The 16,793-nt window shown below is 44.6% G+C and overlaps 1 protein-coding gene across 2 annotated transcripts in view; it reads left to right on the top strand.

Annotated features, from left to right (window-relative positions):
- The first annotated feature begins 10,822 nt into the window (after positions 1-10,822).
- The window catches only part of cntn5 (contactin 5), a 44,225-nt gene continuing 38,254 nt past the window's right edge, over positions 10,823-16,793 (top strand). The window contains exon 1 of one of the 2 annotated variants that reach the window (XM_061281820.1): positions 10,823-11,211. The gene's annotated coding sequence lies outside the window, so the exon portion shown is untranslated. The remainder of the gene's footprint in view (positions 11,212-16,793) is intronic. The other variant, XM_061281819.1, reaches the window with a different exon arrangement.

The following is a 16,793-nucleotide window of genomic DNA, read 5'->3' on the forward strand; positions in this document are numbered from 1 at the left end:
CCGGAATGTTAGCGGCGGTATTCCCCACGGTTCCCCCGACCCGCTGTTTGCCGCTCCTCCCACGGAATATCGCGGCCTCACGGTAAAAGCAAACTCGACTAATGAGTCTTCCTCCAGGGCCAGTCGCGTACTACCTCTAAATGCATCGCTCCGACTCCATGAATGATTTATGATTTAGCCAATGAATTGCGAGCATTAATTCCATACAGGCGGCATTACCGCTGAATATGGACGTACAATATTCATGCAGCTTTGGGTGTAATATGCACCCCTGGTCAAATGGCAGGTTTTTGTAGAGAACAGAATGAGACCAAGATAAATCCTTTTACAACCTATACGATCCAATAAAAATAAACAACTGTGTTAGTTTTGTTGCCCAATGTGTATACCTTCTTATAACTGAGGATGTGTTGCATTGAAATTATATGTAAGCTACTAAACGTTTGAAATCTGATTTCAATAATGCTTTCGGTGTCTTGGATTCAAAATCATCGTATTGGTTATTTGTTGTAGCGGTACCCACATCTTTTATCCGATCCTGTCGAAACCAACACATAGAGTTTCCGTTCGTCTTGACAGTCAGCGCATTTTGTTGTCGCTGCCTGATGTCAAGAGGAAGAGTGAAAAGAATTGACCCAGTGCGCCGCATGACAAGGATGTGAGCGCCGTTGACTGACAGCCGCCGAGTGAAGATTAAATGTAACGTACATCCCTTTTCCCGAAGCTGCGACGACAGAGCCGCCATTGAACCTCGCCGTCGGCGGGAGGGAATTTGTCACGCTCCGGAGGAGCCTGGATGGACTCCAGAGAGCTGCCTCCGTCACTTTTTAGTTACTCTCCCCTGACAACATCGGAGACCAAATATTTGTTCAGAGATGAGTCGGGAGAGTGCATCGGGGAAAAGGTTCTTTCGTGGGGTTTTTTCGAGGGCCATGGACCTCCCGCTTCAGGCTCCGAGAGAGATAGCCATCCCACAGTGTTGCTGTCAAAGACGACACGAGTGAAGAGAAGGTCAACACGGCGAGTGGAAAACACACTCCAGGATCAGATTGTTTGGGGAGGAGCTGAAAGAGAATCCAAGCTGTGACAGGGCTTAACCCCTTTTTATAGCAATAGACTGACAACTACCATGTAAATTTATACCTTAGAGTGTATCAATGTGGCAGTTAGCGGAGGCTAACACTGGTAGCTGATGCTAATCTGTGAAACCAGCAATGCTGCATCTGTGGCTAGCTTTAGCCTATGACATGTTGTGATCTGGCATTTGGTCCAGACCCTGTCGGGAAGGAGCTTGGTTTAATCTGGGTTGTCAGTGAAAGTTAGTTCCATGTTTTATAGCGACGTAGCATCACCTAAAAACAGATACTCATCCTAAGTGGGACTTGAACCAACAACCCCCAGCTCCGGAGGGTGATGGCTTCTCCATTAGGCCACTGGGTCATACTTTTGATTCTGAATGTTCAAAGTAGCATAACGTACAATAAAGTGGCAGATTGTCAGCCTGCTCATGGTTTTCATTCTTTCTTTTTACAATTGAAAACCATCAAAAATGTTGTTTATACTACTTAGTTGTTCTATCACCACAAATGTGTTTTTCATCCCAAAATGAGCAAACAGCATCATAGCTTCATCCTGCATGTTGAAACTATTCTTTTTCATTAACATCCTCTGCAAACACCATAAACAAGCATCTTGTCAACAAAACCTCTCGATGGCCGCCGAGTCGATTGTCTCATTTGCAATTTGGGCTATTTGACTGCGAGCGCGAGTCAACAGCTGCTGCCGCATTGCCTGATTCCCAGACCGGAGAAATTCATTCAGATCTTTGCTCTGATTTTTCCATCGCATCTCTCGCCGGCGCCTCCCGCCCGATCCAGTCTGCTGAACGTCCTTCAAGAACAATCCAGGGCTGATTAATGAAGCCAAGCCGTTTGCGAAGGCGCAAATTGAACCTTGCATTCTTTTCGGAATCCATCTCCTTCTCGAAAGCAACCACGCTCCAGATTTTCCTCAGTGCGGAAATACGTGACCAGCTGTTGTCTGACAGCTTCATGGTGCCACAAACAAGCTGTAGGCATTTGAAAGCTTTTATTGCAGACAGATAGAAAACACAAAGGATCAAGCTTCATAGCTCTTAGTAGTACTGTCCAATACAGAAACCCACATAACTGTACATATTAGCATTCTACCTCCCTTCACCGCTGTTACTGCTAATCAAACCTACTTCCTGCCCAAAAAAACGGATGCAGCCACTTTATGAAAAAAAAGACAGTTAAAACAATAAATTAGGGGCAGCAACGCCAATGTAAACAGCAGCGGCCCTAACAGTGAACCCTGTGGAACACCAGAAAATAGTGGCGCGGGGTCCAGCGTGCCAATCAAAACCACTCCAGAGCACTACCAATAAATCTAAAGATTTCTGCTGTGTCCACCACAAAACAGCTTCAAAAGAATTCAACGATGTTCCAATAATAACGACAACCAGGGTCATTTTGACAGCAATAATCATGTTCCGAAACGATCACCGTTTCATCAAGACTTGCAAACTAATTAGAGCTCATCGGCAAAAACATGGCGGGCGCCACCTGTGTCATTCTGATGGAGAGCATGTGTCTACGGCAACCCGTGACCTTCCCTCCCACGCTTCTTAACCAGATCAATTACGCGTCGGGAACAGACGCGGCGAGAAAGGCGAGACGCTAAGACCGTGACCTTGTCACAGCGCCGAGGGTCACGGTGAATAATTCCTTTGGAGCGCTATCAAAAGCTAAAGGTTGAGCTCAGGGTCGGTCGGGGTAGGGTGGAAAGGAAGTCGAACAAAATAAGAGCAGAAGGGCGTGATAAAGTCGTGAACATTTTCCATCAGAGGGTTCGAAAAAATAAGTGGCTTTTTCCCAAGGACTCCCACATAATCCTCACGCCAGTTAATCTCAACAACCTCTGGTAAATTTCCATTACAGATCAAATCTGAAAAATAAAAAAAAACGGGCGTCAATCACTGTAGACGACCCCTGACGCTCGACACTTAGTGTGGAAAATTAGGCCGCCACATTTGTTACAGTCCAGCCCTCCGCGGCCATGTAAACACCGTTAGGGCCACTTTCCTCGGCAATGATTAATGTTGGCTCTCAAGACTTTCACCTTCAGGTCGCCCCACACGACTGCCAACCTGTGCCTCCGACAGACCGACCGACTGGTCGTTTACGGCGCCCCGCCAGCTTTGGCGCACTATAATCACCTATAATGGCTGTTTTATACACTCATTGAAAATCTGAATCTGAGTTTAAAGCCATACTTATTAATCCTAAAATGTGTCTCCGAGGGCACAAATGCTACTCTGAGCCATTTGAACAGCTTGCCGCTGTGTGAATTCTCCTCTTTTAGAAGATATTATTACCTTTTGCTGCTACATTACTGCTTAAGATGGGGTTTGCATATTTGAGATGGTTTTTAAAGGAGACAAATTATACTTGTTTTTGTCTTCCCTCCTTGTCAAACCGTTTCAGGTGTTTTGCTTTAGTGCATAGGGGTCAAAACCAAGGCCCGCCCGGGGGGCCATATACGGCCTGCCACATTATTTGATGCGGCCCGCAAAGACAAATTTTGCATCAACTTTGACATTACTACAATTACAACTTGTCTTCACTTTTTAAACCTAGATATTGCTATCTCAGGTTATTCATCATTTTTTTTGTGTAGTCTATACTGTATGTATATAGAAGACGTTGACAGTCTTAATGGCCCTCCGAGGGAAACTATGACTACAATGCGGCTTGTGACAGAAATTAATTTGACAACCCCTGGTTTAGTGGCATGTTTGCGACTTTTCGTCCCTAAAGCTTCCCTAAAGAGTCTTTGCTGCATCTACATTTGCTTTTCTCCAATAGCTTCCTAATCCATGTGCCATTTATCACGAAAGACGGTTTTGAAATGAAAATGTTTTTGAACAACAGCAGGTAAGATGTTTTTTTTTTATTTAAATACTTGACGGGCGGGCAGGCACTGCAGCGCGAGCTATTTGTATGCAAGCTATTAGCAGCTCCAATCTCCATAATTTGTCGCCTTTAAGTCTAAAAATGCAGATTAGCACAAGAGGTGTCTTTTCACGTATGGCCTTTAGCCAGCTAGTCAACCCGCTGTCTTATTTATGCTAATTGCCAACAGACGTTTTGTCTTGTTGCACAGACCACAAGCTTTCTTTTTTTTCCCCTTTTCTTCCTTTTTTCCTCCCACTTCAGATACAGGTAAGCTCATATCAGCTCGTTATTAGTACTTATTGAATTTACTGCATTTACGAGCATAAAAAAATAGTAATCTGCAGGATCCATCGCCAATAATCTGGAAGTTTGGTTTGAAATGCAAACGGAATACAAAGTAGCCAACCAAACTATTTGGCGAGCACGGTCATTCCGGCTGCTTGTTTATTTCCGACACATCAATCACGATCGCCTCCCGATGACTTATTCATTAACTTGTGCAGAGCGGCCCGTTGTGATGATGAGAGCGTTAAGAAGCGTGTTTTTCAGGACGCGCTATTCGCCGAGCGGCGTGTCAGCATTCCTGTGGAATTAGAACCACTGTTAATCAATTCTAGCAGACCTGGCGCACGTCCAAGATGCAAAAAGATATTTGCCGTCAAGGAGAGAAGATGATGGAAAGCGTAATACCTTCTTCTTGACTACAAATCACTGCTGATAGTCTTGCTCAATCTGATCAACAATTAAAATCTGGAATTTGCCTCCATATACTTTGTTATACGTTAAAAACGATTCATTTTGCAATCAGTCGATCGGCCTCGTTAATCTTCCCGAACTCCATCGGGAGGAAAGCCGAGACGTCGAACGTTAACGCAAAGTGACGGCTACCGCGGGGAAAGTCATGTCTTGCGTGTGCTTATCTGGAGCGGCGTACACGCGTGATCAAGGGTGCTTTCAAAGTGCAGCTGCGGGATGCCCCCGCTCCTCGTCTATTGCCCCCTGCAGGGATAGGAGGCCAACGTTTGCCCAGCTGTCAAGCGCTTCCTCTGAAGCCAGCGCGACCTATTCCGAAAAGTCTATAATATCAGCGGGTCTTTTACTTTGTGCCACTGAGCATTTTCTATGAAACCCTGTTTATGTCCGTAGGGGCACTTTAGCTTTCACAAATGTCCTCAGAGTGTAAACAACAGGACAGTTTCAAGTACACGCTATGACCAAAGTGCTTTATATGTAGGTCGCAATCGTGTCATGGAGCCAGAATTCTGTTTTGGCCCGATGGCATTTAAACGCCCGTGACCATTTGGGCACGGCAATTTTACTACTCTTGTGATTCAAATTGTACCGCTACTGTTCTGGATGGCAGAAACAAAGGCAGATTTGTTTGCAGGCACTATAATTTGTCGGAAAGTCAACAGTGGTGGGAAATTGAAGTTGGATTGAAGGTTTGCTTTTGATGAACGGAATATGAACGGACGCTTTTTGAACGTTAAGTCACAATCAAGTTTGATGGCTTGACCTTGGCGGAGTTTAAAGACATTTACTACAGCACTGTGACTGGTCAAGAAGATCAAATAAATGTCAACTGGAGATACTTGTAATTCAATCTTACCTTGCCCTTGGACTTTTTTTTTGTTTGTTGTAGATTATAGTTAGTCTTGCTCAGGACTCTAACTCTTGAAGGTTTTAGAACAAACGGGATGGGGACTTGTAGAATTGAGCGATGGCAGCGAGCAGCGACCCGACCTCGCTCGGCTGTCTTGCGACACATCCGTCCGCTTGCAAAGTGACGGCGAAAACAAAACAACAGACCTCAGCCATATTCAATCGAGTCGCTCGGCTTTGCCGGTAAGCGCGCTGACAATTCCTCCTGTCTCGGTAACCTTGACGACTGAGCTCCTCTTTGTCGACCCCGTACTGACTTTGGGGTCGACCGCGAGACCGCCCGGCGACCCGGCGTGACAGCTCGACGTGATTGTCACCGCCGGGCTTTGACAACGACGCGGCTTCCGCTTTATGCCATGTTTATCTCCTGTGATTCGGAACTTGGACACAAGGTAGAACGAGGGCCCCGGCCGGCTTCCATTAAAGAGGCTCTTGGCGGCCCGCTGACACGAGGATAATCCAAACAGAAATCAATCATGGCATTGTTATCGGGGTAATAGGTGAGCAAATATGTTTCCTGCTGGCCGTCCTTATTATTCCAGGCTTGGCAGGCCCCCGGGAACTGGTGAGCCAGATGGAATTGAGTTGTTGTCACTACCGGGTGAACGGGTAATGAATTACTACAGGACAAATGGGACGCTTCACAAGAGATGAGGAATCCTCCCGCAAGGACTGCGAATGACAGCATCCACAAAGCCTTCTTTAGCAACTATAAATACATCAATGTTGGACCAATGGGAGTTCTTTGTCATAAACAATATTTTCCAAATCAAAACAGACAGTCTTGCCAAATTTGAACATTTTTCTCTATTTGTGAATAAGCTGTGTTTGTGATTTCTTTTTTTTTTTTTTTGACGATTGTGACTGTTCAAAATGTCAACTATTAACCAAGTCCTAAAGTGCTGTCCATATCAAGTTTGGCTGATCTGCTGATTATGATTACATTCAGAATAGATGGGAAATAACGCTAGCCAAGAAGCTAGCTTGTACTGTCCGGTTAGCCTAGCCTAGTTGTAGCATGTCTTCTTTGACTCAACTTCTCTCCAATCATTTTTAATTGTTCTTCCTGTCGCTAGGTATAGCCTAGCCTGCTTTAACTTTTTCTCCACACAAAGCAAACCTTGAAACCCCGCGATCGAGGCTTCCTGCGGTTGACGAGCCAATCGGTGACGGCGTCCGGCTAATGGAGCTTCTCCGGTGACACTCATTGCCGCAGGATACGATTACGCCTCGATAATTATGAAGTCGATTTGCCATTCCGGCTGAATGAAGTCGGACTGTATTATTTGTGACAGCGGCGCGCTGACTGTCTGCGGACGACGACTTTGATGGGGAGCTTCGATGATGGGTGACACAAACCTTCTGCTGGCACGAGCGCTGATAAACGCGCCTGCGTGTTTCAGAGGTGATGCCGCGCGCAATTTCTCAAGCAGACAGCTCCGCGCGTTCGCCGAGGCAGATGGTCAACTACGAGTCGGTTAAGCAAAACGCTACCGAGCGGCGTAGATACGTACTTTGCACTTTGTGTTCAAATCAGAAGTGAAGGTATGCCGGCGGAAGGCTTTCGGCATATGTTTATAACGTTTCATGGTTGGGGAGTGCAGCGTTGATGCCGCGTTGTCTTGACAAACCAGACATTCGACTGTCCTTGCAGTTTTTCATGTTACTGTTTTACGCGTACGGCCTGGAAGTGTTTAGTGTAATAATCCATTGTTATTACATAAGTCTCCGAGTTGTTTTTTTTTTTCTTTCCCCATTTCCGCCATCATTGCAACGCTTGAATTATTGATGCAGCGTTTGTGGCCTACGCGTCTACTGTGCGCAATAATGTACATCGGCGATGTTTTGCTGACTGCGTTTGCATCGTTTTGTTGACGTGATGTTTATGCAAATGTTCTCGTGAGGCGCACCGTTCGTTGTATTTCATAGCCCGCTTGCTAACCCAAAAGTTGTTAACAGCAACGGTCACGGATGAATAAAACAGTGGCCGCATTACTTTTATGTATGCCCATCCCTCCTAATAAACCCCCGTAATGTGAATTTAATACAAGACAATATACAATATAATACAAAATAATACAGTTCAACTTTTTACTCAATTGTTATTTCCCCATCAGTGACTCTTGCATGTGTCGAAAGCAAGCAGATGTGGAGGCTCCCAATAATGAAAAGCATCCGTCTAGCAAACAAATTCTAATTTAGCGCCGCCTATATAGTCGGCATCTGCTGAGCAATAAATATGAAATGCTCGCATTTGCTAAGCATGTTAATGCAACGGGCCATCTGCGCCGGCGTAAACGACAATTCTTAGCCCACGCTTAAACGTTGAAGGACAGACACGCTCGACAAATTGAACACACGTATGAGCTCACGCTGGAGTGCATTTTCACAATATTCCAGACATTTTGTACTTTTTGTTTCTCTCCCCCTCCTGTCTCGGTTTGGCACTGACACCGCCGAAGAAGCCTCGCGTCTTAAATGTTGACGTTTTCACTCCCCGTCGATTCTTCTGCAAATGTGTCGCCCGTCGCAGATGTCAAGGAATTTGTGTTGGCTGGATGTGTGAAATTGTGCGTGCGGAAGGATTACGTAACGGGGACACTCCGTGTTGTTGTTGTCGCTTTTTGGATTGACGTGCATCTTAAGTATGCTCTGGAACATTCTCAGTCTGGAAACTGCCAACTGCCATATGGTCCCTTTGTTATTTGACTGAAATTTTTTTTTGATCAAAACTTGAGGACAACTAAACACGTAGAACTGATCTCACTTCAGAGAACCCCCAAATGACCGACATTTGAGGAAAAAAAAAGAAAAATCGAGTTTGGTCTTTGAGGATACGCCATTGCTTCTCTGTGATGTTCACAAGTTGGGAAGAAAGTTGTTTCCCACACGCCAACCCTTTTGGTCAGCCTCTAATTTATTTCTAAGCCGCTTGGAAAATGCACGGCGCTGGCTTTAATTACGTGTGGCTGCTGTCGTCTGGCGGCTAACAACCCGCTCTATACCGCATGACAGCTTGAGCCCGAGGTTAGCGTAGCCTTCTTTGCCTGTGATATTTCAAAAGGGACTTAGCAGGTAAACTGCGTCAAAGGCCAAAAAATAATTGCGACCCGTCGGTAAGACTACAAGCTCCCATCCGATGTTTTAAGAAAGCAACTTTTATTTAAAACATTCAAATTGAAGAACCCTTGCTAACAAAAGCAACACATTTAATACAACTTGACTGGCTTTGGCACGTCTGTGTTGAAGACACTGTAGCGAACTTTGCAAAAAGCTGCCATTACGTTGTCAACACGCTCGACAGAGACCAATTTTTGTCCCGACGTGCCAAAAAGCATGGCTAGAAAAAGCAGCTCCAAACACTCTCAAGCAAAAGAAATTCCTTCCTTTGCTAAGATAATTGCTATTTTTGTTGATGTCAGCCAAATGTATCCTCCCTATCAGCTGTCACCTGCAATGGCGTTATTTGCGTGACGTGTCACACCCATGACACGCTGAGTCAGCAGCAATGAGCAAACAACACTGGGGACTTTGGCCCATTTTACATTTCTGATTCTCCTATCCTCCATTTTTTTTTACTGGCTCGTTACGTATGTTTGAACCACGGAGACGATGCTTTCAAAGGATGACGATACATCTAACGGGGCAGTTTTGGCGCACAACAGCAAAGGGGAAACACCGTTTCATCTGCAAGACTTTGAAAGTCGCGCCCTCGCTAACTACCAAGCCAAAGACACCGCCGACAATGCGGACCGTGATGTGTTTCTTCGCCGCCTGCGATTTGCAAAATTCTCAAAGGATATCAGTAACGACTTAAAAAAAAAAAAAAGACCCCTAATTATCGCTCAAAAGTTGGTATCTACTAGCCGATAAAAAAGCGCCCGAATTGATTATTTGCACAATAGGAAACGCGCCCCGTCGCGGGAACTGTTTAATTAATGATGGCGGACAAAGATAGGCCGTTAACTCCGCCATGTCAGTCAAACGCTCGGAGGCAACTGGAGCTTGTTAAGTGATGCCAGAAACAGAGGGAGCGGATCTACAGGATATCCGCTAGTTTGGAAGCGTTAACGATGGGCCCGAGCGCGGACTGGTGCTGTCAAACTTAAAGCCCAAGAACCAAATCTGGCCAGCCACATTTTTGATTTGTGTTCCACTCAAAAAATCAAATAATATAGTGGGTCTACTTAATGTTTGATTTGGCTTTTGTTTTTGGTCGGGAACCTGTCCCAAGATGGCGGCAGACCGGACTTCCGTTTCCCCAGCCACTTCGTGTTCCAACCAGATGCCCGAGCCAGCTCCAATTTTCCGACTCTAATTTCAAATTCAATTTGTTTCCATCAACCCATCCTGCCATTCATCCAGCAGCGATGAAAACACAGGGGTAATTGTGCTCGCAATTATTTGATTAGGTTTTTCCATTCTTGTGATTCTCATAGTCTTAAAATCCCTCTGAGGGAAAGCGTAACTACAACGGGGGCTGTGATGAAAATGAGTTTGACACTCCAGCTCGCAAAAAGTACATCGAGGTCACACCGAAGAGAAAATGAACTAACAATGCCTCGAAAACAGTCATATTTCTGTAAGACTATTACGAGCATGAATGGATTTTCAGCGTCTCGTTAAAACATTTCACAAATATTTAATTATATGACATGTCTCTTGAGTGCCTGCAATTAGGTGCACATGGAAATTTGGGCGTTTTATGAATAGTTTTACGAGACAAAAGTACATCTAATATCAATTCCAATATGGATCCATTATGACACATTTCAGGATATATTTTCTACGACTACTACTCCAAACGTCTGTATGCCTCCAGAGTGTAATTGTGTTCAGCAGCAATGTTTTATTTATAATGTGACATGTTTGCCCTTAATGAAAGGAAATTAATTGCATCACACAGTCAGGGTTTTGCAGAAAATAATAGATTGGTTGTGTATTAATTATTCCCCGCCCCCATAGATCAATCGAAGCTCCTTTAAAAAAAAAAAACTAGAACCGCCCCTGACGATTCATTGCTTCTAAGAAGCTTTTTGGAAACCTGTTGTCCCTATAAAATTATTATAACGAGGATGTGCATTATATTTGTATCGACATGATAATCTTACGGTGCCAACAAGGAGTGGCCAAAGGTGTCGTGAGGGAGGGGGGGCGTTATGCCACGCCAGACGCCACTCACTCGCAGCGGGTGGAGGACCACCGTCCTCCCTCGCTACTCACCCACTCCCTCCCTGCCTGCCTCACTCAGTCAGTCAGCGGCTGGGATGCAGCCCTGCAGAGGGACTCTAACCGGCCACGGCGGCGGAAGCTGACGAACGAGCGGACTTGAACCGAAACCGTACTAGCGGGACTCAAAAGTGGCGGAGAGCTCGTCTACTATTTCGGGAATGGACGTGGGTACCCGCTGAGAAGCTTCTCGGACTTCTCTGGTAATTTTCTCGGCTTGAGGGTGGACGCGACGGAAGCGACGGTGGAGGCGGCGGAGGTCCGATTAAGGAGCCGAGGAGCCCGGGGAAGGGAGGCGGACCGTACCCGCTGCTTTCCCGGTGAGTCGAAGCACTTTTTTTTGGTGTGTATATGTTGCGAAACTGTTTCATCCAAATCGAGTAAAAATGATCAATTAGCGATCGCGTCATGATAATAATATTCTGAATTATTGTTTTTTACCTGCTGCTCCTGTCTGGAGTTAATGAACTTGCTCGTTATCGAATGAAAGATGGAAATGTGAATTGCTTTGAAAAGCTTGGATACACAACCGATCGTTTTCCACCTACATTAACACATCGGAACACTTACGTGCACAATGAGAGTGGCTTGGGTGTGCAATTAATGCAGATGAGTTCGGGCAAGAGTGCGCAGGATTTTTTTTTTTTTTGCAGGTGTTCTTGTAGTCCAACCAGTATGCAATTTTTAACAATTTGATGGCTTCTTAATTTTGCAGTTTTGCCTTGTAGTGCTATTTTTTGGGTTCCATGTTAGATAGAGGCAGTTATTTTTTAAGGGCACAGCTTTTTTTTTTTTTTTTTTTTTTTTTAACCAGCAGTATTCTTTATTCCCTAGACATTTTATACCGGCCATCATCAGGCTTGGTAGCTATGATTAAAGTCAACCAAGACCAACAACTCGGGGAGGGTGGGGGGACCAAATTAAATATGTGCTACCAGGAAATAATCCTTCAGCTACCATGTGGTTTTTCTTTATGTATAATGCAACGCCACCCAGACGTGCAAGAAAGTAAAAGATTAAAGACTCTTGAACGTTGTAGACCAGGAAGCCGGCCCAAACATGAAGCGGAATCAATTCAACTGCGGGGGCCTCGTCGGAAAGTCCGATCTCTTAACCTGTCTTTGTTGGATGACGTTATCAGGTCAAGGGGAAATAAAAAAAGCTCACTACAGACTGACCTTAATTTGGTTTTGAGTGTGAAGCTGCACAACTGCTCAGTGCATGGTCAGAGCCACACATTTCGTGTGATGTAGCTTCCCCCGAAGAAATCCGAAAAATAGTACTGCAAGTACCTGATGCGCAGGAATGATCACGCGTGCTGGCAAATTGCACAAGCCTGACCTCCGCTCTCCGCGGCGCCACCGCCGCACACGCAGCAGGTGCATCATTTCAGCGTGACTAGTGACCCTGCCGCCTGCTCAAATGAGACAAATATCGACGTGAGTCCTCTAGCGAACGGAATACGGCGACGTGCCACATGCATGAAAACATATTGCGGCAAAGAGAGCGAGCGATCCCACTGAAGGGTTGGGGAAGGAAGCGTCTCGCCAAGACAATGGCACCTGAGGGGGTCCGCTTGTCACTGACAAATCTGAGTGGAAAAAGACATAAAAGTCCCCCGACCCAACAACCAACACGTCCCCGAAGCTTGTGGTCGACTTAGACGACGGCAAGGCGGTGATAAATTGTCACGCTCAACCTCCGAGGCAGCAGGGGTGGGGGGGGGGTTCTCCAACTTACTTTACGCCATTTTCAGAAATATTTAGCTTTCTAATTGCCACCATAATGTAACATCAGCGCAGCTTCAGGAATCCGGTGAGCCACGATTGGTTGTGACTTGGCAACTGTGATGTCATATTCAGTCGACAGCAAGTGGCAAAATGGTGTAGTGGTAATGAAAGAAAGAAAAAAAAAAAGGCTGCCCCCTGAGATGGAGAAAAATGAGAGAAGAAGATTTGGCATCAAGTTTTCAGGGTGTTCCATGGAGGAAATGTCTCCTGCATAAGAGAACCCAACAGCTTGAGATCCGTCGTTCTAATTGAATGAATGATAAATGATGACATCTGTAAACACGGTAAGTAACTTCCTACAATTTGACATGACTGACATTTGTTGGCTCAAAGACCACGTTTTGTAACTATTAATAACAAGACATGTCTGTCGGCCTCGCTCGTATTTCTACTGTCGCGAGGTTCCCCTCAGTGCCTGAGCGACAGACATCCCCTCCAGGATTAATCTGACATCATAATTGGTATGATTGGCGAGACGGCTGACGTTCAGCACCCTCCCCTCCCCTGTCAGCCTCAGCGACGACTCCAATGCAAACAGACAATCCTAAAGGCGACGCCACTGTTGACGTGCTGCGGCCCGCAGGACAAAGATAGGGTGAGATAATTGTACAAGTAAAAAGAACTAGTAGTCTCTGTGCTTGGTATCGGCACGAATGACCACTCAAGATCTGAAAAAATGTGGTATCCGACTTATGTATTTTTTTTCAACGTAGTTTACGTGTCCTTGTGGCACATGTAGTTCAAGTTGAAATCAAGTCGAGTCTTTCCCATATTTTAGTCCCAAGTCCAAAGCAGTATTTTTTACAGCGCAAACCTGTGATGTTGGCATCCTTGCTGATGGCAGGAGGGTGATTTTTGCACATCCCGACTTCCAGATTGCTCGCCTTTTCTTTTTTTTTTTTTTGTATTAACCCTTCCCTCACATCTTGAAAGTTTAAACTATTGATCTTTGAGTCTGCCAGAGAAAGAATTCCAAAGAGTGTTTATTACCTTCATTGTCTGTGATCTGAGTCAACAACCATTGACACATTAGCACAAATATTTTTCTAATTTATCCTGCCAATATTTTGGACTATATAATTTTTATTTCAGAACAAAATCCCCTTTTGAGGAGCAAATAAAATTTGCTCAAGTTGCTGCTGCAGTGCTGAGATGTTGACTGTCAAGGTCTTCAGAGTGCATTGAAAAACGAGAAGCATTTTATGGGGTCTTCTATAATGTCAGAGAACTTCTCTGTTTGCGTGAAGGAAAAATAACCTGACCAGTTACTACGATGCTGATTTGCCGTCCACGTCTGATGCGCCTTGCGAGCTGGAACAAGTTCTTGGTGACATCACAAAGCCGTTTCCAAAGACCAGCATATTAATATTTTCCTGAAATCCATTTTCACTCACTGCAACTTCTCCCTCTCACTTCTCGAGTGAAGCAGACACAAAGAATCTCGGAAAGTCCGCCTTGGCCCTCCGATCAGATGCCGTAGCGAATAATAACACCGTTTTTGTTTATAATTCTCATCTCAATTGATGACTTCCCCGGGGTCGGCAGCTCCACGTCCTCAGCTCGCTTCCTGCGGCGTCTCGCCCTCCGACAGCCGTTGGATTTATTCCGCCCCGGCCGGCCGGGGGAGCGTAATTCCTTGAATATACTTTGGATATGCCATGGCAGACCCCCGGTGGAGGGACGAGTGATTTAATAACACCCCCCCACCACCTCTCGGTGTCATTCCGGTGACAATGAACCCTGCGCACAGTCTGAGTCCGATCCATAAAAGTACATTTATTTAGCCCAAGCGTGTACGGCGGCAGATCTAACACGTAATGCCAAGCAACGCGTCTTCCAGATATTAGGCCGATGCGAGGCTCCATTAAACATCGAGATGAAACGCGAGCGGCGAGGCGACGGGCTGGAAATGTGGGAAAAGAAAGCAGCTTGTTAGCTAGCGCATTTATAATCAGGTATTTTTAAACACATAGCCGTCAAGTTTGAGCAGCTATCTGTGGGCTAATTTGAAGATAACCTAGCTTAGCCGTCCATGTGGATTTTATAGTGATGGATGACGTTCCGTAGCTTTTGAATTGGAGCTCATTAATTGTGTGTTCAGTGCCCACAGAACAGCAAGTACGATTAAAAAGAGTTTTGACTCTAAAAAGCATCGGGACATGGAGCTAATCTCCCGTTCAATCGTACTTCATTATATCATCAAGTTCCCATTGTTTGCTTCTATTGTAGGCCGGCTATCACGTCACCGCGCGAATTTAAAAGCTTGCGTTGGCTCTCCGGTTCACCCGTTAGTCATTCTCGCCGAGCACAATGTCGCTTTCATGCATAAGTGGGCACGTTAACCAGGCTGACCCGAGGTGTAGGAATCCTTGAGACATAGCCGCATAACATATAGCTCATTAAAGTCCAATTTCTTGACGGACCCTTTGAGATGCGGTTTGAACATTGGATGTCATGTCGCTTTGTAATATGTTGCAAAAAAAAAAAAACTAAAAGGGAAAGTATCTCAGTAGAGCTACATAATGTTAGCAAAACTGTGGTGGCTTATTTTTACAGCAAAAATGCCAAGCTAGCTAGCGCTTGCTAATGACAACATGCACGTCACCCCTTCATGTCTGGACTGCAACTGAACGAACCATCGTGAGATTCAACGATTAATCGGCACCTAATTAGCACCTTAATTGATAAAAGCACATTTGGTTTAAAAAAACTTCTTACTTTTATTTTTTGATTCTGATTCAAAAAACGTCTCGTACATCAGGTGTTTGACACATTTTCATTCAGGTTTACGTATTTTTCTATGTTTCCAATTCATAGCTATTTCAGATAGATAATTCCTCCACTTTGTGAACCTAACTCTTAATTTATCAATATTACTAAATATTGATTAAACCATCTTGTTAATTCAATAATATAGCTGTTTCTTTTGCTAGAGTATTCTCACACTTGTGTCAATCACAATGTTTTAATAGTCATTTTCAATTCCACTGTCCCTTTTCTTCGGGCTTCCAATATCTGCCTGAAAGCAAACATGAATTTCAATGCGGCCCGACTGTTTTTAAATCAAAAAGATTGCGCCATCAAATAAAGCAAGTCTCCTCTTCTTTCCTCACTGCCTTTCGAGAGTCATTAAGTCGCCGCTATTGGATTGTTAATGGATTCTGGAAAAGGCTGATTACAGCGCGAGTAACGGGCCTTCATAATAAGGCAAATGTGTTTATATGCGGCACGGGCCGGGTAAAAGCTTCCTGTACTCTGCATTTGCGTGACATCACTCCAATGCTTTATCATCACGTATTGTTGTTTGCGTACATGGAGATGCATTTATTTACTGTTTTTTAAGGACGTATTTTGTACATATTTTCCTTGCAAGTTTATTACTTGTAAAACGTGTTTGATCATGCCAGTCGACGTCGTTTTCAGCTAAGGGGAACATTTTCAACGCTTTGCCAGATTATTATTATAAATCTAGCTATTCTCTCTCTCTGTCTCTCTCCCCTTCTCCTTTTAGCTATAATCTATTGCACTCTATCCACTGTAGTGCTCTCTTATTAGAGCGCAACCGTATTTATATATTACCGTATTTTCCGGACTATAAGGCGCACCGGACTATAAGGCGCACCTTCAATGAATGGCCCATTTTAAAACTTTATCTTTATATAAGGCGCACCGGACTATAAGGCGCACTGTCGGCATTTGAGAAAATTTTAGGTTTTTAGGTGCGCCTTATAGTCCGGAAAATACGGTAATCGGACAATATTAGGGCAAATATCGGCAGATTCCACCCCCCCTCGCATTTTTTTTCTTTTTACCACGAATACATTGCAACGTAAGACAAAAATAATCCCATTCAAAGATCCTTCCCCAACTCATGCAATGAAAACAAAATCGGCATAAAAATTGGACGATTCTCCTCTGTTGAAAAGTTCAACAAATAATAACCAAATGTAAGACAGCCAACTGTTCTGCATGTCATCAACATTTTCTGAATTTATTAATGAAGTGTACTGTTTGCGTTCTCCGTACATTCCACCCGTTCCATTCTACTTGAGTGACTCCTTGTTATTCCGACTCTCCGTCACAATGAAGAAAAACGCCATGAATAAATGTTCAAGCATGGTTAGACTATTCCTCT

Source organism: Syngnathus typhle, linkage group LG6 (assembly GCF_033458585.1).
Source record: "Syngnathus typhle isolate RoL2023-S1 ecotype Sweden linkage group LG6, RoL_Styp_1.0, whole genome shotgun sequence".
NCBI lineage: Eukaryota > Metazoa > Chordata > Actinopteri > Syngnathiformes > Syngnathidae > Syngnathus > Syngnathus typhle.